This window comes from Haliotis rubra, unplaced genomic scaffold, assembly GCF_003918875.1.
Source record: "Haliotis rubra isolate DU_JTF1 unplaced genomic scaffold, ASM391887v1 Scf844, whole genome shotgun sequence".
Classification (NCBI taxonomy): Eukaryota; Metazoa; Mollusca; class Gastropoda; order Lepetellida; family Haliotidae; genus Haliotis; species Haliotis rubra.
In genome coordinates, this window is record NW_025767573.1 from 239678 (window position 1) to 261594 (window position 21917).

The 21917-nt window shown below is 39.7% G+C and overlaps 1 protein-coding gene across 1 annotated transcript in view; it reads right to left on the reverse strand.

Annotated features, from left to right (window-relative positions):
* LOC124262537 overlaps positions 1 to 20620 on the reverse strand; it is a 52570-nt gene extending 31950 nt beyond the window's left edge. Inside the window, exon 1 of the mRNA XM_046697041.1 lies at positions 19728 to 20620. The gene's annotated coding sequence lies outside the window, so the exon portion shown is untranslated. The remainder of the gene's footprint in view (positions 1 to 19727) is intronic.
* Positions 20621 to 21917: the final 1297 nt, after the last annotated feature.

Sequence of the window (21917 nt, forward strand, 5' to 3'; positions counted from 1 at the left end):
ATCATGTATGGGTTTATTTTCTTTATTTAAGCCTAGAGCCAAATTATTGTTTCAATGTACACAGGTAGTATTTATTATAAGTTGCGTATCATGAAAATGAATGAAAAGATAATAGAAATTGAGATATAAACTGGTCTTCGCCTTGATCCACGATAATTCCTGCTCAGTGTGCAAAGGCATGAACATATATGTTCTGCAGATCACAACGTTCCGCATTCGCATCTCGACATGGCACTGCAGCAGATATATAATAAAACTGGCGAAAATGTTAATTATTGCACAAATGATGTGTTGTTGTTTTCTAATAAACAATCACACTAATCGTCGTAATTATAATTCTTTTGTAATGACGTTGACGCCAGTCCTACCGGTAGCACTCATGATGCGCCAAGGTCAAGGTCAAGATTGCTCTTGAGACTTCCGTGGTCATCAAAGCCCAAGAAGTGGCTTTCTTTCAAATGACTCGCATAGCGTGGCTCGCCTCTAAGCTAATTTGTAAGCCAATCCTTGAGCTTTGGGTGATGGCAAATAGTTCCTGAATTCGAGCCAGTGGGTAGAATTGCTGTTCCACTCTCGAGACACAGGTGAATGAGTTGGAGTAGAGTGGCCAATATACTGTGAGTGCGTAAACAGTCTCTACTCTCCAAAACCTTATCATTTTAAAGAAACCAAACAGCAATCACGACCAAAGCTATCATAATTCTTATGTTGGCTATGTCATAAGCCCTAAATGCAATAACCATTGTCTTTGACGGCCCAGGATTGGTTATTTTCCAATATCGCTCTCTACATGACTGACCATGCCTGTCTTTTTGATCAAAACATCAAAACAAAATGGAAGCTACAATTTCACGAACCACCGCAAATCAATGTTAAATGACAGCGAAAGGTAAGAGATGCGCATTTCCAGCATGGTATCGATACTTCTGTCATGAAGATACCTTGTATCAACTGATTCATTTAATACCAGAGTCTGCGACTATCCATTTCCATCATCCTTCCAACTCAAAAGCAGCTTATGACCTCCCTATTCTTTCATTACTACAGTAAATCCGTCATGCAGTGTCCTCTCTCCTAGTGTACCCGAACTGACATCGCAGATATGTGTCCGATGTCTGACTGTCTGCATGTCCAAACCGCAATAAAGATCAGACATGGTACCCGTGCATGTTTGTTTTCAATAAAGGAACAATACTTTCTAGAGAGTGGCGTTCTGCTTGAGAGATAAGCACTAATCAACGCCGTACAGCAGCTACAGTCTCCAATAAAGAAGTAATATGACATGGTTCCATGACTCGAGACAACGACGGACCCAAACGGAGCAGCACATCTCAGTTCACCATTGATCCCTGTGTCTTTGTGCACGTATGCGTTACATCGTGTCACTAGGATGCTGCAATTCTTTGTTTCTCCAATGATCAATGTCGCTCCCCAAACCTACTCGACCTCAGTGTAGGGTAATGTTCGACAAAAAAGATTAGATAACTGAATCTAAACCACTAATAAGCTTGGCTGTGAGAAGAGGTATAGGTGATATTCCAGGATGTGCTTCAACACTGGCTCCAAAGACTATGGAGAATGGAATGAAGTTAGGGCATATTTAGCAACAACGCAACTACATAATGTCGGCCGACAAATACAATAGAGCTGGAACTAGGGAATGGGGGGTATATAGCGTTAGTATCGATCTATACTGGCGGATAAGATGACACACAAGCAGACAGGTTTCAGCTAGTCCTCCAGATGGGTCCACAATCATCTCTCCCACAGGCACTGTTACTATGCATCACAGCTATTGACAGACTCTGGGATCCCATACTAAGGTGTATGCACAGCGGGTGTGACAGGGATCACAGGGGTAGATATATTTGTTCAAGGGTGTATAAGTATAACATACCTGTAAATCCAGGAGAATCCGTATCCCCAGTATGTTTGTATGTACCCTCATGACCTACAACGCACTTTTCAGATAATGACTGACATCGATTTTCAGTTTTGCCATTACCTGATGATCGTTAACAACGACTTTACATTGAATCCTTAATGAAAAGAAAATAATTAAAGCTTAGTATTTCCCTCAGTGAAATAAACCCTTCATGAGGTATCAATGAATACTAATGACGAGTGTTTATATATGTAAATATATCAAAACATATATATTCAAATAATCAACACTAGTAATATACATTGATTTATTTCTTCCAACTTGGTCAGAATAAACGACAAATCCTAATTTCCTGTTGCTGAAAAAGCTTTAGTTACTTGAAAATGGCAATGAAAGAAGAACGATGGATTCTGTGATAAACTAGGCCAGGTGTGTTCTGCTCTTGCAAGACAAACACGTCATGTTTACACGAGTCTCTATGCGCTGCCCGCTACTTTACAATTGCCGCTCACCGATCCTACTGTATTGATTGCCACTGACATCGTTAAAAAACAATAAGTGGTATACATGTGCAAACCAGCTGTCATGCAAGGAAGACGTGACATATTTCTCTATCCGACACCTGTCACAAGCGCATATTGCGTGACTACACTACAAATACCATATTTTCCTGTGACATTTTTATGCATGATTACCTTTTTCTTGTATTGTATCTGAAAAGCTATAAATCTTCTGGAGAAAACCTTCTGTGTTTCAGTATACATTTATAATGTTTTTGTAAGATCCTCCAAAGGAAATATATAAGTTATTAATCTTGATTTAGATTTATAGAAAACCGTGTCATTTTAGCGTATTCACCTCCTGTGTACCGTTAATTCGTCATCAAGTGATATATTACCAAACGGTCATAATTTGTATTTGTAAATATTTATCAATAATTCATATGGGACGCAATTTGATGAGAGAAATGAATCCAAGAATGACGTCACATGCCACGAGGTGTGGATATCGGCCTTTTTACACACATAAGTGAGATAGAATAGTCCACTCGAACAGCGCACGCACGTATGTGCTTGTTTGCTTGCACTAACGCCGGTTCTATAGTGCTAGCCTTTTGAGACGCCATCGATCCGTACAACGTTGATAACCAACTCATACACACAAAATGAATTCCAGCTCCAGTTCTATTGTATCTCCTTACTGCCTACATCAGGCAGAGGAACAACAAGTACCTTTTTGTGTCGTCGTTTTGACTGGCCAGTATATGGAACCTTCCTCTGTCCAAGCAGAGGCTACATCCACTGGCCCACGGAGGCAGTAAAATACATGGGCATGTTATAATTCAAAATTCATGCACAGTAAACGTGAAAACATTAGTTTAGTCTTAATAGTGTTTATCGCAATATTCTCTACAGGTTTGTAGACATCCACTGTTTATGTGAAACGCACGAACTGAGGTATAGTGCCGGCAAACAAAGAATCACAATCGAGGCCTATCTGGAACTAAAACTGATTATCACCGGATCCTGGTACGACTGTGACAATGCTATGACGTATACTAATCAAATCTGATTCATGCACTGTCAAGTATACAATGCACGGAACGCCCTCAACGTGTTTTGATATCATTATTAGAAAAACGATATTATATCCATACATTCAATTATGCAGAACAAAACAAAATCAAATATGAAGGACGTCTAGGTATGTCCATGTGAAATATTGATCCATATAGGTGTATATTTCATCTGTATAACAAACATAGGTGTTACTGGGTTCACTCATATTTCAACACACGTGGGAGTTCCGGGAAGAATATAGGTCAACTGCAACCCACATGCTGGCAGTAAGGGGCGGCTGGGTCGGGTGGTCACACTCACTGACTTGGTTAACAGTGTCACCACATCACCGTGCAGAGATCGATGCTAATGGTGTCAATTACTGGACGCCACTATTAAAGGGCCGCCGTCTGAACGATTGGATATTTGTTAGTCTGGCGTTAAACAATAATCGAACAAACAAACTTAGCTTTAGCCAGTTACACATTGGGTACTGAGATGAAAAATATGATTAACCACGGATTAACTCTTTGTCCTTTTTTGTATTGTCAATATGAATTGACAGTCTGTATTCACTATTTGGCCTACCCTGGTTTAACTATTTGATGCACATTGTATCAACTATTGGATGCAGCCTGTAGTGATTATTTCACCTACCCGGGTTTAACCATTTGATGCACCCCGTATTAAACTATAGGATGCAGCTTGAATTAAGTATTAGGCCTACCCTGGTTTAACTATTTGATGCACCCTGTATTAACTATTAGATGCAACTTGAATTCATTTGGTGTAATTTGGATTCTTGTTACTAAGTCCATGTGTTTTCGAAAGCCTGTACGTAAAATAGGGCCACGCCTCTACAGCTGATACACTGAATTGGCTGACATTCAAAGTCAGCAGACACAGACGCTAACAACGAGCAGTTTACTTTGTTGTAGCTACAATAGTGTGCATATATATCACTTTCAGATAGTCTTATAGTGTAAACCTTCCCTTAAAGAGACAAAGCCATTATTTCGTTTGACCAACAATTTTACGCCACTTTTAGCAATATTCCAGCTATGTCACGGCGGGGGACACCAGAAATGGGCTTCACACATTGTACCCATGAAGGGAATCGAACCCGGGCCTTCGGCGTGACAAGCGAACGCTTTAACCACTAGGCTACCCCACCGCCCCTTGGCCAGCAGATAAAGCCATCGACTTCAAACAAAGTTCAAGTTCATATATTAACACTGCATTTTAAGAAAATCTTTGGACTCTTGTGGAAGTTTAAATTCTAATAACACTTGAAAACCTTATTGAGCAAGTAGAAAAAATTTAACGACATGAATTTCTCGTAAACTCCGCGAAAAAGTATGACATTATGAGATTGGAAGGCCCTTGATGCCGGATGTCAATGATGTAAAGACATGTCGCTGCACAGTACAGTACCCCCTGTCACAGCTACACAGTTAGGAGACGTGCAGCCATCTTGCCGACATGTTTTTGTCATCCACAACTTCCTCATTACACCGTTATGGCACATTCAGCCACGTGACTTATATAAAACTTGCCAAACTCAATGCCCACGTTCGTTATTGCACGAAAACACAGGTCGCGGCGTTTTGTATCCACCATGACCTCGTTATAACGCGATTATTCCACCTGTTGCCACACAGCTGAATAAGGATTTCGGCGCTAGCTCTAACATGTATATTTACAAGGTTTCTGTTATTACACATGTTGCCATGTTGCTGCATAAGCATTTGTCCGAAACTGTTTCGACTGAACCCTCAATATAACACGGTTATGATACCCGAACCTGCAAAATTATATTCACCATGGACCGTCTAAATTACACGACCAAACACCAGTAGCGTTGTTTTAGAGAGAAGTGATCACAATATCATTGGTTTCCGATGCCATTATTATTTTCAGTGTTTCATTAGAATCCGATCTGCGTTATTGTTCATATTTTCCACGGGTTAGTTAACATATCTAGACACCGCGCATGTCTATTTATTTGCGATGACGATAATTTCCATTACTGCTTCAATGAATTCTAGTGCAAGCATATAAAATGGATAATAGGTTCATAGATTGAGTCGTGGATTGTTTTAATCGATCGTGGAGTCCGCTGCTGTATATATTGGACTAGGGAGATATGGATGTAATATTAGCCGTCATGTCATTATTCTGCCAAAATTCATGCCCTGAAGGCATCGTCCGACCCGGCATCGTATCTCCAGCAGAAGAAGTCAATATACAGTGACCAAACATCCTGGAAACAGCAGCAACATGGCCAGATTATTCCCATATCAATACAGATAGGACACAATCGTTTAAGCCATGATTAGCGCTTTGTTCCACGTCCTGAATTCTACACCAACAGAACATTATCAAAGCTCCAGTCCAGATAGCCAGTGCCGTCCCGGCCACCAGGAGTAGGCCGTGTCCCCAGCATCGGATGTTGGCCCCTCTTGGGATCGTCACCATGCCAGCAAACACGCTCCCAGACAACACACACACTAGGTGAAACAGGAATTAAGTCATATTCCCTGTTTTAGATTTTGTTTGAAAATAGGCATGTTTGTTTCGTTGTGTACATGAGTTCAATTACGTTTTCAATGAGTATATTCTATATGATAGAATCTTTCTTCCGTAACTGAACAAACATCACCGTTAGTAAATGAGCTTATGCCATAGTCAATTTCAGATGTTCAGACAACCTGTTTCATAATTCAGCTTGTATTCAGCATACAAGCGTCTCGTGTACCAGATGATCCGGCAGCAATATGATATACAGCTACTGGTTACACGGCCTGACGTCACAGTTACCTGATACAACATGTCGCAACTCATTAGTGACGTGACATCTGTACAACCAGACAGAATGAAACCAGCTTCAATCGGTATACAAGAAACTTCAAAATGATATAACCATGCTTATCGGGTCATTATTAGTAATTTCTATAAATAAAACAAATAATTACAGAGAAAATTCCACAAGTGTAAAGGTCAAATCGGCGATATGAGCCGATGCCTGTTTTGTACCAATCAATGTTTCGGTCGCCATTTTTTGGTGACGTTCCAAAGAGCAATGGAAAGCTACTTTTCATGTCCGTTTCCCTTCCGATGGATTTCTTTGCGGTAAACACTGAAACGTAATAAAATATTCATTTCTTAGTACACACCGAAAATCAAAAGGAATATCCAGCCAGAGAGCCCTTTCATTCCAGGACAGTCTCAGGGTTTCCCAGAAGAACCCGCCATTGTATCACCAAGACGGAAACCGAGGCATGGTGGATGGCACTGGACTGCGGAAACAAATGTGACAAACACATGGATAGACAGGACATTTTTCTCAATCGATCCGTTTTGCTATTACAGTAAAGTGGCCCTGGGGAAAAGAAGCTATTTTCTATCTATTCCCTATTGGAAGACGTTAAAGTAGATTATCTCCATGTTGAAGAGGCACGGGTACTCCTGTACTTCATCTTTTCTAGTTCGTGCAATGTATTCACGTTCATCACACTGCCAACTATGTGGATTATGATCTTGGAATATATACTCCCCATCAAAAGTTTAGACTCACTAGTGTAAATGTAGCCACTTACTTAAGTCAACTCTTCTAAACTAGATTTTGCAAAATTGACCATACTGTTTAAAGGTACTGTTTACACATAAACTTATGTATTGTAAAACAAATTCGTGACGTTGAAAGATTATTGCCATGGGTTAAAAAAAGGATGAAACAGTGAAAATTGGTGAATTTTTAACAAAATTTTACAACACAGCTGTTCACATGCACGATATTTGCACATGCTTTTTAGCAATTTAATGCATGGTCCTCGTGCAATTTATCTGCATAAAGTTTGTAGTTGGTTCCCCAAAGTTAGTGGAGAAATTCATCTTCGATGTAACCACACATATATGCATAACATATAGTGAGTGCTTTAGGTGAGTCTAAACTTTTGATGGGTAGTATACTTTTCACTACCGCCTTTCACTTCGTTTGTGTCAAACAACTTCTGTGGTGCAGCTGATAACTAAAGGTCTGTGGTTCGATCCCCTGGTTGCGCCATGCCAAAACACGTTAAAAGGCGTTACCATGGCGCTAGTTATTAAAGAGACCAAAGCACACACTGGTCAGCTCAGAATCAACATATTATGTTTCACTAGGTAATCTGGGACATTAGATCTCAGCGAGCAAACGCTATAAAACCGACAATTCAGTAAAAGTGCATGCAAGGTGCTAATACCGTGCTATACGAAATAATTAATTTTAGTCGTGGCATTAAACGCCATTTAAATTGCACTTCAATTGTAGAAGTGTTCAGTACCGAGTTCAGTACATCTTGTAGTTGTATGATGACGAAACGAACTGTCTATCCACATCGTCTCTGTATGGTGGCGCTTGTGGATATTATTCATGATCTTATCTTACAAACACTGATTGCTTGTGTCTTTCATACAATACGACGCATATTAACCCTATCGAGACCAGATCAGGAAAATCAATGGTTGAAGTTATGCCTAATGAGCTGTGTCTCCTCTGATACTCTCGCAATCCCCCAACACACACATACACACACACGCCGTCACACACACACCATGGCATCCACCTCATTGACATTTGAATATGCACCTTTGGCAAGCACTAGAGGTGCTGGGACGAATCACCAACGAGGATAACATTATGTGTACAGTAGAAGTAGTAGTGTCACAATATCGAGCATTACAGAGGTCATGTCGTCGTAACCTCCCAGGAGCCCTGTAAGGTTAACGTCTTTTAAAAAGATCATGTCATGTGAACAGCATAGTGTGTCGTGTTACTTCGCGCTACCACGTCGTATTAACATCAACTACTCCCAGTATCAGTTAGTATTTATTTCACAAATATCATTAAAACTTCACCACAAATTAGGCAGGACATCAGACTTAAGTTGTAGTGATGCAAAGTAGCCTAACCTTCCCCAAGAACTCATTGTGAGGGGCAAACAAAAATAATCTCTTTATTATGTGACATGTTGTCCATTATCCTCAACATGATGATGAACAAATGCAGACCGTCAGCAGTCCTAACGGGATCTCCTTCTCTTCTCAACTCTACTCCATGTCAGTTGAGATAGCAGCAGATGAAGATGACGCATATGGTGGAAGAGCTTGTGTCAGTCCACTTGATCTATCATCTATCATTCCCGTATGGAGGCAGAAGTTCACACAGACGTTCCTTGCAAGACGACTCGAGTGTGCTACAATCCTGAATCGTGCAAAAATTGTCAGACCTAACCAATGGCATATCTCACTCAGTGAGCATCCCTTGTTATCAATCAATAAAAATATGATTGACTTCGTTAAACGTTGACTTTCATTGATGGTAGATTGCTACTGCCTGCGAAGAGGACTGCTGCCTGTTCTCTTGATGGTCCATTTCATTTTCGACTTCAAGTGTACAATCAGAATCTTTCTGGGGGGCCCATTACAATCGAACAAGTCTCACCCTGGAGTTTCACAATAATACTCACAGCCTCAATCTGAAGTCTCATTAGAAAGCTATCAGCATCATTCCCGTTAAAATAGGATAAGCCTCATCCCGAAGTCCCACCAGAATAGAATCAGCTTCACCCTGGATTCCTACTATAATACACACAGCCTCCATCTGAAGTCCAATTATAATAATTATAATACTGTCACCATCATCATCCTGAAGTCCCACTAGAGTACAACCAGCCTTATTTTGGAGCACCACTAGCCTCCTTCTGGAGACCAACTAGAATACAGTCAGATTTATATATATTAGAACACTAACAGTTTCATACTATCACCAGGCCACACACGACTCCCTGCCTGAAGTGACACAGATGAAGACGTTCAATTCAGATACAATCTCACCGGTGGACAAGCTGAATTCAGATACGATCTCACTGGTGGACAAGCTGAATTCAGATACAATCTCACTGGTGGACAAGCTGAATTCAGATACACTTTCACTGGTGGACAAGCTGAATTCAGATACAGTGTCACTGGGGGACAAGCTGAATTCAGATACAATTTCACTGGTGGACAAGCTGAATTCAGATATAACTTCACTGGCGGACAAGCTCACTGGTGGACAAGCTGAATTCAGATACGATCTCACTGGTGGACAAGCTGAATTCAGATACAATTTCACTGGCGGACAAGCTGAATTCAGATACAGTCTCACTGGTGGACAAGCTGAATTCAGATACAATTTCACTGGTGGACAAGCTGAATTCAGATACAATCTCACTGGTGAACAAGTTGAAATCGTCTACAACTTAGAGGCCAAAAAACGTACAGACCCCTACAGCTGAGAGCTAAATAACCTGACAGGCCGTCGTCTTGGGAGACAAATCTACTGATTTCTGATTCCCCAAGCTTGGAATCGAAATACAAACGACTTCTTCTTTTTGTCTGGAGATCGGATGCAAAAATGTCAAATCTTGGAACTCAATTGACATGATACATAATCACTATGAACTGGCATGCACCACTGACGTCTTCAGGATACACGATGTATTGAAGGACTACCTAATGGACTTGTGGCTGATAATGGAAATAGATAGCTCAAAATGGAAATCAAACTTGACAAACAAACGCCAACTGATTTCTGTTAAACTCACGTAAACTAACATCAGTTTCCCCTCTATACTAATATACAACACCAAAAGGCTCTACTATACAGGCGTATTACAAACACGAACAATTCCCGCCAACCTGGCACACAAACTAAACCAACACATTCTCCAAACTGACGTACAAGTAACTCGCTCGGAAACCTACTGAACTGACACAGACGCATAGTACCCCTCCCCACTGGACTGTAGCACTGCCAATATCTACTGAAAATAGACAATCCAAGCGAATAGTAACTACTCCAACTGAACAAGAGCACTGTAGAAGACATCAGCTATTCCCACTTATCTAGACAAGAACACCGTGAATCGGAAATCAACTATTCCCACTGAACAGGAGCACAGTGCTCATATCAACTATTCCCACTGAACAGGAGCACAGTGCTTATATCAACTATTCCCACTGAACAGGAGCACAGTGCTTATATCAACTATTCCCACTGAACAGGAGCACAGTGCTAATATCAACTATTCCCACTGAACAGGAGCACAGTGCTAATATCAACTATTCCCACTGAACAGGAGCACAGTGCTACTGTATTCCCACTGAACAGGAGTATCAACTATTTCCACTGAACAAAGAGCCCCAAAACCTTCTATGGACTATTCCCACTGTTCTGAAATGAAGCTATATATCCCACTGAACAACAGTGCGAATATGGACTATTCCCACTGAACAAGGGTACTGTAATTGAGTATCAACATTTCCCACTAAAAAAGAGCCAAAAACCTTCTGTTCTGAAATGAAGCTATATACCACCAACTTCCATTCCCACTGCGCTGGAGAAACAACAACCCCAGCTGGCTGTACTAGTGTACAAATAGCACCACTTATTTCCACAGAAGTGGAACACGAACATCACGAAATGGATCTACTGATGTATAGATAGTACTATCTATTCCAACTGAATTGGTACGCAATCAACACCAAATGGTTCTGCTGACGGATAAGTAGCACTAAATATTCACGTCGATCTGGAACACAACTTGAACTGTTTGTCCTGACAAGCAACACCAAAAAACTTGGTTCAAAAATGATTAAAAAATCATTAGGGTTGAGGGTCTGAAGCTGCGGCAGAAACAATCGTAGTTAATTGTGTCAAACCGACAGCAAAAACAACCAACATCAATTGTGATCAAAACTACCCCGGAGCCCTTGTGTGTGGAAGTAGAATAGTCATATCGACAGCTACTAGCCCACCGCCGGGCTGCAAACACACACAATCAATCCCACTTCTCCATACCAGCACTAGGAGAAACTTATCAATACCACGAATTGGTCCTCCCCATCCCAAATACACCGAAACATGTTTAGTTCGAGAAGTACAACTTGTAATCATGAAATATTCAGCATATGAACCACGAAACTTCAACGAGTCCACAAGCCATGATGTTTACCTTTGTAATCTTCTCAAAGTGCGCTAGTGGAGTGGTTGTATGCACGAGACTTCATTCGCCCTGTGTTGACATTTACGGAGTATTGTCTACCACCCCGAGCAAATGAATAGGCCATAATTAATGCATTCCTTCACAAGTGCCATAATTTAGTTGAATATGTTCATTACAAACTTCGTCTAGGGTAAAGTGGTCGTGTTTTGTGCCTAACCTTACTCCTACTGTCAACTGATTCAGGGAAACTGCTGTAAGATTATCAATTAGACACATGGCCCACATTGCAAGGGAAACACAATTATCTCTCGCTGCAGCTATTGCTGAGTTCTGCTGCAATGTTACTCTATAGAACACAGTATATTTCACCGGGTCCCATCGCGTCGGGGGCCAGGTTCGTTGCATGTTTTATAACAATATAGGACAAGAATCACAAATAAACCCAATCGATTAGCAATGCAACTATAGCTCTACAACCAACAATCCATATGGATTTCAGACAGACTACACCCAAGGGATAAACAATTGAAAAGCCCTGTGAATTTCAGGCTCCTAGTACATTTTTCTACCTATACTCATAGTGCATATAAGTGCACACATCTATGTAATATTAAAGTTCCTAGATACATTTGACATTCACACAAATAGTAAGCCTCCTGTAGCAGACCCTCACTAATATATATGAGTGTCTCTCATTCAGACAACTTTCACACATGTAATATATATGAGTGTCTCTCATTCAGACAACTTTCACACGTGTAATATATATGAATATCTCTCATTCAGACAACTTTCACACATGTAATATATATCAGTGTCTCTCATTCAGACAACTTTCACACATGTAATGTATATGAATATCTCTCATTTAGGCAACTTTCACACATGTAATATATATGAGTGTCTCTCATTCAGACAACTTTCACACATGTAATATATATGAATATCTCTCATTCAGACAACTTTCACACATGTAATATATATGAGTGTCTCTCATTCAGACAACTTTCACACATGTAATATATATCAGTGTCTCTCATTCAGACAACTTTCACACATGTAATATATATGAATATCTCTCATTCAGACAACTTTCACAAATGTAATATATATGAGTGTCTCTCATTCAGACAACTTTCACAAATGTAATATATATGAGTGTCTCTCATTCAGACAACTTTCACAAATGTAATATATATGAGTGCCTCATTCAGACAACTTTCACACATGTAATATATATGAGTGTCTCATTCAGACAACTTTCACACATGTAATATATATGAGGGTCTCTCATTCAGACAACATTTCACACATGTAATATATATGAATATCTCTCATTCAGACAACTTTCACACATGTAATATATATCAGTGCCTCATTCAGACAACTTTCACACATGTAATATATATGAGTGTCTCATTCAGACAACTTTCACACATGTAATATATATGAGTGCCTCTCATTCAGACAACTTTCACACATGTAATATATATGAGTGTCTCATTCAGACAACTTTCACACATGTAATATATATGAGTGTCTCTCATTCAGACATTTCACACATGTAATATATATGAATATCTCTCATTCAGACAACTTTCACACATGTAATATATATGAGAGTCTCTCATTCAGACAACTTTCACACATGTAATATATATGAGTGTCTCTCATTCAGACAACTTTCACACATGTAATATATATCAGTGTCTCTCATTCAGACAACTTTCACAAATGTAATATATATGAGTGTCTCATTCAGACAACTTTCACACATGTAATATATATCAGTGCCTCATTCAGACAACTTTCACAAATGTAATATATATGAATATCTCTCATTCAGACAACTTTCACAAATGTAATATATATGAGTGTCTCTCATTCAGACAACTTTCACACATGTAATATATATGAGTGTCTCTCATCCAGACAACATTTCACACATGTAATATATATGAATATCTCTCATTCAGACAACTTTCACACATGTAATATATATGAGTGCCTCATTCAGACAACTTTCACACATGTAATATATATGAGTGTCTCATTCAGACAACTTTCACACATGTAATATATATGAGTGTCTCTCATTCAGACATTTCACACATGTAATATATATGAATATCTCTCATTCAGACAACTTTCACACATGTAATATATATGAGAGTCTCTCATTCAGACAACTTTCACACATGTAATATATATGAGTGTCTCTCATTCAGACAACTTTCACACATGTAATATATATGAGTGTCTCTCATTCAGACAACTTTCACAAATGTAATATATATGAGCGTCTCATTCAGACAACTTTCACACATGTAATATATATCAGTGCCTCATTCAGACAACTTTCACACATGTAATATATATGAATATCTCTCATTCAGACAACTTTCACAAATGTAATATATATGAGTGTCTCTCATTCAGACAACTTTCACACATGTAATATATATGAGTGTCTCTTATTCAGACAACTTTCACACGTGTAATATATATGAGTGCCTCATTCAGACAACTTTCACACATGTAATATATATGAGTGTCTCATTCAGACAACTTTCACAAATGTAATATATATGAGGGTCTCTCATTCAGACAACATTTCACACATGTAATATATATGAATATCTCTCATTCAGACAACTTTCACAAATGTAATATATATGAGAGTCTCTCATTCAGACAACTTTCACACATGTAATATATATGAGTGTCTCTCATTTAGACAACTTTCATACATGTAATATATATGAGTGCCTCATTCAGACAACTTTCACACATGTAATATATATGAGTGTCTCATTCAGACAACTTTCACACATGTAATATATATGAGGGTCTCTCATTCAGACAACATTTCACACATGTAATATATATGAATATCTCTCATTCAGACAACTTTCACACATGTAATATATATGAGTGCCTCATTCAGACAACTTTCACACATGTAATATATATGAGTGTCTCATTCAGACAACTTTCACACATGTAATATATATGAGTGTCTCTCATTCAGACATTTCACACATGTAATATATATGAATATCTCTCATTCAGACAACTTTCACACATGTAATATATATGAGAGTCTCTCATTCAGACAACTTTCACAAATGTAATATATATGAGTGTCTCTCATTCAGACAACTTTCACACATGTAATATATATCAGTGTCTCTCATTCAGACAACTTTCACAAATGTAATATATATGAGTGTCTCATTCAGACAACTTTCACACATGTAATATATATCAGTGCCTCATTCAGACAACTTTCACACATGTAATATATATGAATATCTCTCATTCAGACAACTTTCACAAATGTAATATATATGAGTGTCTCTCATTCAGACAACTTTCACACATGTAATATATATGAGTGTCTCTTATTCAGACAACTTTCACACGTGTAATATATATGAGTGCCTCATTCAGACAACTTTCACACATGTAATATATATGAGTGTCTCATTCAGACAACTTTCACAAATGTAATATATATGAGGGTCTCTCATTCAGACAACATTTCACACATGTAATATATATGAATATCTCTCATTCAGACAACTTTCACAAATGTAATATATATGAGAGTCTCTCATTCAGACAACTTTCACACATGTAATATATATATATGAGTGTCTCTCATTTAGACAACTTTCATACATGTAATATATATGAGTGCCTCATTCAGACAACTTTCACACATGTAATATATATGAGTGTCTCATTCAGACAACTTTCACACATGTAATATATATGAGGGTCTCTCATTCAGACAACATTTCACACATGTAATATATATGAATATCTCTCATTCAGACAACTTTCACACATGTAATATATATGAGGGTCTCTCATTCAGACAACATTTCACACATGTAATATATATGAATATCTCTCATTCAGACAACTTTCACACATGTAATATATATGAGAGTCTCTCATTCAGACAACTTTCACACCTGTAATATATATGAGTGTCTCTCATTCAGACAACTTTCACACATGTAATATATATCAGTGTCTCATTCAGACAACTTTCATACATGTAATATATATCAGTGCCTCATTCAGACAACTTTCACACATGTAATATATATGAGTGTCCCATTCAGACAACATTTCACACATGTAATATATATGAGTGTCTCTCATTCAGACAACTTTCACACATGTAATATATATGAGTGTCTCTCATTCAGACAACTTTCACACATGTAATATATATGATAGTCTATCATTCAGACAACTTTCACACATGTAATATATATGAGTGTCTCTCATTCAGACAACTTTCACACATGTAGTATATATGAGTGTCTCTCATTCAGACAACTTTCACACGTGAAATATATATGAGTGTCTCTCATTCAGACAACTTTCACACATGTAATATATATGAGTCTCTCATTCAGACAACTTTCACACATGTAATATATATGAGTGTCTCATTCAGACAACCTTCACACATGTAATATATATGAGTGTCTCATTCAGACAACCTACTCATATGGGTGTCGTATTCAGAAAATATGCAAAAAGTGTAATACATATGTCTCATATATCTACACACACGTGTGAAGCCCATTTCTGGTGTCCCCCGCCGTGATATTGCTGGAATATTGCTAAAAGCGGCGTAAATCACACTCAGTCTACACACGACGTACACACAAGTGTCTCATTCAGGCAGTCTACATGAGCACAAAATACAAGCATGTTCATTTAGACAATCTACACATGTGTAATAAAACGGAGTGTCTCAATCAGACAATCTACACATATGTAATACAAATATGTGTCTCATTTAGACAAACTAAACAGATGTAATATAAACATGTGTCCCATTAAGACAAACTAAACACGTGCAATACACGAGAGTCCCATTAAGACAATCTAAACACGTGTAATATACACATGTGTCTCATTAAGACAAACTAAACACGTGTAATATAAACATGTGTCTCATTAAGACAAACTTAACACGTGTAATAAACACGAGAGTCCCATTAAGACAAACTAAACACGTGTAATATACACATGTGTCCCATTAAGACAATGTACACACATGTAATATACACGGGAGTCTCATTGAGACAATCTTCACACATGTGATACATAGGGGAGTCTCATTAAGACAATCTTCACACATGTAATATACACGGGAGTCTCATTAAGACAATCTACACACATGTAATATACACGGGAGTCTCATTAAGACAGCCTACACACATGTAATATATACGGGAGTCTCATTAAGACAGCCTACACACGTGTAATTAAGGCGACGTGTACATGACGTCTTTGTCAGACAACATTTTCATTCATAAAACCAACATAACCATGATATACGAGTTGCTGCCTACACAATCCACAATAGTATATTTCATTTCTCATTGCTTAAATAACGAAATACACAAATAGAAGTTGAAATATTTGAAATTCACTCAACCTGTATGAATGTAATATACAAGAGGAAACATTTCCCAACCAGACTGTCAACATGCATATAATATATATATAACAGGATCCGATATTCAAGGAAGTATTACAAGAGGATCCATTTCCTATCAAGACTGTTGCCTGACGTGTGGAACAGGTGAGAGACAAGATGACTGTTCGTGACGTGTGGAACAGAAGGGAGATAAGATGACTGTTCCCTTGCGTTTGGGGCAGATGGGAGACAAGATGACTGTTCCCTGACGTGTGAAACAGATGGGAGACAAGGTGACTGTTCCCTGACGTCTGGAACAGAAGGGAGACAAGATGAATGTTCCTTGACGTGTGGAACAGAGGGGAGACAAGGTGCCTGTTCCCTGACGTGTGGAACAGAGGAGAGAAAAGGTGACTGTTCCCTGACGTGTGGAACAGGTGGGAGAAAATGTGCCTGTTCCCTGACGTGTGGAACAGATGGGAGAAAAGGTACCTGTTCCCTGACGTGTGGAACAGAAGGGAGATAAGATGACTGTCCCCGACGTGTGGAACAGAAGAGAGACAAGATGACTGTTCCCTGACGCGTGGAACAGAAGGGAGACAAGATGACTGTTCCCTGACGTGTGGAACAGAAGGGAGACAAGATGACTGTTCCCTGACGTGTGGAACAGAAGGGAGACAAGATGACTGTTCCCTGACATGTGGAACAGAAGGGAGACAAGATGACTGTTCCCTGACATGTGGAACAGAAGGGAGACAAGATGACTGTTCCCTGACGTGTGCAGCAGAAGGGAGACAAGATGACTGTTCGTGACGTGTGCAACAGAAGGGAGACAAGATGACTGTTCGTGACGTGTGCAACAGAAGGGAGACAAGATGACTGTTCCCTGACGTGTGGAACAGAAGGGAGACAAGATGACTGTTCCCTGACGTGTGCAACAGAAGGGAGACAAGATGACTGTTCGTGACTTGAGGCACAGGTGCGACACTGTGACTGTGTAGTAAAATACGTTGTACACATGGGAGATAAACTGACTGTACACTAACATGTCTTAAACAGGTGCGACAAATCTGACCATACCCATTACTGTAATGACTGGGGAAACGTGTTGTATGAAAACATATGCTGTCCACCAAAACAATTATTACATCAGTGACGTTCACGTAATTACTTTATATGAGACTAATATGCATATGGCGTGAGGCCGGCACTTCCACCACTGACAGTCTACACAATCAAATATTCATAATGTCCTTAATGCATTGTGCAAGTCTGAGTGTGTATCAATTAGGTTCCATGTTGCACAGTATGGATGCAGCCGAGATAAGACCGACACCCAACACCAGTGTATTCACAACGCCTAGTCTCCTCTCACGGCGACCTCCGACAGGCAACCTGGTGCATCAGCGAATCACCGCTCAACTCCATTTCCTCACTCCATATTCATTCAGTATTTGGAACCATTTGGTGATATTATACTACTGTTTATCTAATTGGTATGCGCTGTTTGCCCAAAGCAAATTTCTGGTAATTAAATTATGTCACTGTCCAAGTTCGATATTTTGGGATCTCATAACTGCTGCATGAAATTGAGTGCTATCATTTACTTTAGGTAATGCAAGTTTTCAAGGCTTTTTCCGTCATGGGCCGAAATTGACGAGCGAAACAGCTGACTTAATGATTGTCCTCGTCTGTAGTGGGAGCCAGTACTTATTTCATGGTAATCTCCTTGATCAATGCCCCTATTTGCCAGGCAATGAATATTGCCGACATTATGATTGGGTTCTTGATAGTCTTGGCGCCTATTGGGCCCAACAAAAGCGGCGTGCTCCTCCACCAGAAAGCTGTGATGTCCGCATAGAAAATTTCAGATTCAACTCTACTGAATCTAAAATCATAAATATGTCTTTTATGTTGAACGGTATCAAGCTCCATCAAGACGTAATCTTGCATAGTTCCCTGAAATCTCACAGTTCGTATCAGCCTCAGAGGCAGAAATATGTAACCTTCTACATCTAAGTGTTACGGAGAATGATTCTGCACTTAAGAATTCGAGTCGTCTTATTTTAATGGGCTTGCCTTGATAAACACTTGTATTATGCGGGGTGATATCATACGATGAATTTTGGCGACCTTTGGTTGTTCTCAGTGCAACGCGCACTAATTCTGCAATTCCATCTTATGATTTATCGCGTGACGTAATACTAATATCGGCGAACATTTGCATTTGACGATGCACGGTTCCGCGATACAGCTATCAGCGCCTGCTGGAGTTATACTTAGCATAATAGATAGTAGTGGCCGTGATCCACCTATGCATTTGAATCCAGTTGATGGAACAACCGCCGAATTGTATCGGCAACAGGGATTAGTCAATATTTGCACATTTATGGTAAACATTCTATCAAATATGCACTGGCCTGATTATGAAGACAGTGTTTGCAGCTCTCATCTCATTACATTATTATTTGAATGCATATTAAAAGCCTAGTACCGCGTGTATCGCGGACACTATGGCGAGGGATGGCAGAGCGGAGATGTCAACACAATGTGGTGCTGTCATCTCGCCGAACGTTCAACAATGCGACACAAACAATCAATCAGAAGATATTATAAATGTTAAGAGAAACATAAACACGACGTCTGTCGTGTATGTGTGCAAAATAAACTTGTATTCATTCAATGGCCACAACATTCATATGCCAGGCTCCACCCTCGTAATGTTTACAAACGTCAAAATCAATGAATTTGACGTGATTAACACATGACACCATACTGTAGGAATCGTAGAGGGAACTCACCATGACAAGCCTATCCAAATTGTCCCATGAATCAGGCCTCTGGTGTTGCAGCAAGCCCGCTACCATCACACATGGTCTGTTGCCTAGGCATGGTACCAATAACTAGGCTAGAAAGAGGCGAAGCGCCAGATCGGCGGACTCGTCTGTAGCGATCGATACAGAATTGTGCATGATTTATAGTCATATATAGATGACAACAACGCATCAGCTGTTGAGGATAACGAACACTGCCTATATAAATGCTTGTTTCCAGTAGACACAGTCGTTGTTATATTCTCTCAGTGATTGCGCTTCACTCTTCTTTGCCTGAAACTGTCGTCTGCTGCTTAGTGTCAACTGCAGAGGGTGCAGACACACATTGAGTGTCTGGGCGCTCTTCCTCCGCTCTCCACGAACAAGAGTATTTTTCGAAGCGATGGCACATCAGCAAACCGAACGGTCCATTCTCTGTCCTCGATGTGAAGGGACTTCATAGCATCATGTTCATTTCAGAATCGATCTGATCACTGTTGGAATGGTTGTGGCGCGGTGGTAATAACTAGATAAACTGGCACACCATTTCTGTGACCAAGCTCAACCCCTTGCCTCGCCAGGACTTCCGTACCTGTTGTCAACGCATAGGCTCTCTGCCTACAAGTGCTCTGTCGATTAATCAATTATCGAGAGCGTAGTATTGCCTTCCGATGTATTAATTCCACATGTAAGCGGAACCGTGAGGTTATGGAAAGACTTTTTCCCTATATCGACCGCGTTGTTGAGAGGGTTCTCCGAGCCGCTGTGTTTCACATATTTCTCTTTCGAAGAAATCGATGTCTGCTGTTATGAATAGGATCGTTTTCATCCATAGGTTCCATTGTGGAGTTTGCATGTCTTGGTTGTAACGATGCTCATATCAGCAATACATTCCTTCTTGGGGCTAGTAAGCGTTGTTCACATTCCGATGAATGAAAGATGCTGCATATCTCGAGGCAAGTACATGGACCTCCATGTCATACACCACCATAGTATACAGTGTCCTGATAACACAGTACGGGGCCCAGGTGGAAGTGACATAAGGACCCCGCCTATATAATCTACAGCTCCGTTGGCCAAAACATGATGAATCGACGTCAAAATGACTAAGTCACAAAACAATTCAGTTCCATTCGAATATAGGAGGAAAGATGAAGGACATTGTTCAGAGCAAACGGGCCGATTCAATTCAAGAAGTAATATTGCAACGGTGTGCGGACTGAAGGCGTTTCTTGAAAAGATCGGTACAGTTTGAGATTTGGTCATTTGCAATCAGTAATTGGTAAATTGAGTTGAAAATATGTCCACAAATCATTTTCAAACCCGAGCTGGACCAGCACTCAGTTACTTTCGAATCACGACTATGGTCATCCTCGATAATCTCCAGGGTACACGTTATCCTGGAGATCTTGGAGGATGGACTATGGGAAGCAACAAACAAACATGAAGACACTGCACTGTACGAGCGGCAGGGGAGAGAAACTGTTACCTGTCCAGACTACATAGGTATCCACATAAACATTTACAGACATCAGAAATTGACAAGACAAGCAAGGAAAATAGGCCTGTCTCTTTAAGGCTACTAGGGCTACGTAGATTAGTTACACCAAGTAGAAGACTATATACACATTTAAGAAGTGATAAGAGTTGAGTTGAGGCGACGTCAAGATGTAAGCTAGATTGCAAAATCGCACTGAAAACCTTGAGCTATGACCCTGGCTGAGAAAGAAATGTTAAAAGGGTGATATGGGACTCGAACCCACGACAATTAGATATCATTAGTTTAAGAGACGCGAGCTACTCAGTAGATTTAAGGCGCCTCCCATTGTACACCCCTACGACCGACACAGTATAGAACATTAGCCTATCATCAGGACTTCGGAAACAAAGGTTTTCAAAGAGATAGGAAATGAGGAGCTGGACTAGATTTGATTTTACGCCGCTTTTAACACTTCCTTAAACATACCATCGTTTGTTGATTCACGTTCTGAGCGATGGTGGAGATGGTTGCTAATTCTTTTTCAATATCATCCCCTTCGAGGTCCACACATTTAACCCGTGAAGATCTGGGTTAGAACTGATCTTCAGTAATCCATGATTGTCGTAAGAGGCGACTAACGGGATCGGGTGGTCAGGCTCGCTGCCTTGGTTGACACATGTCATCGGTTCCCAATTGCG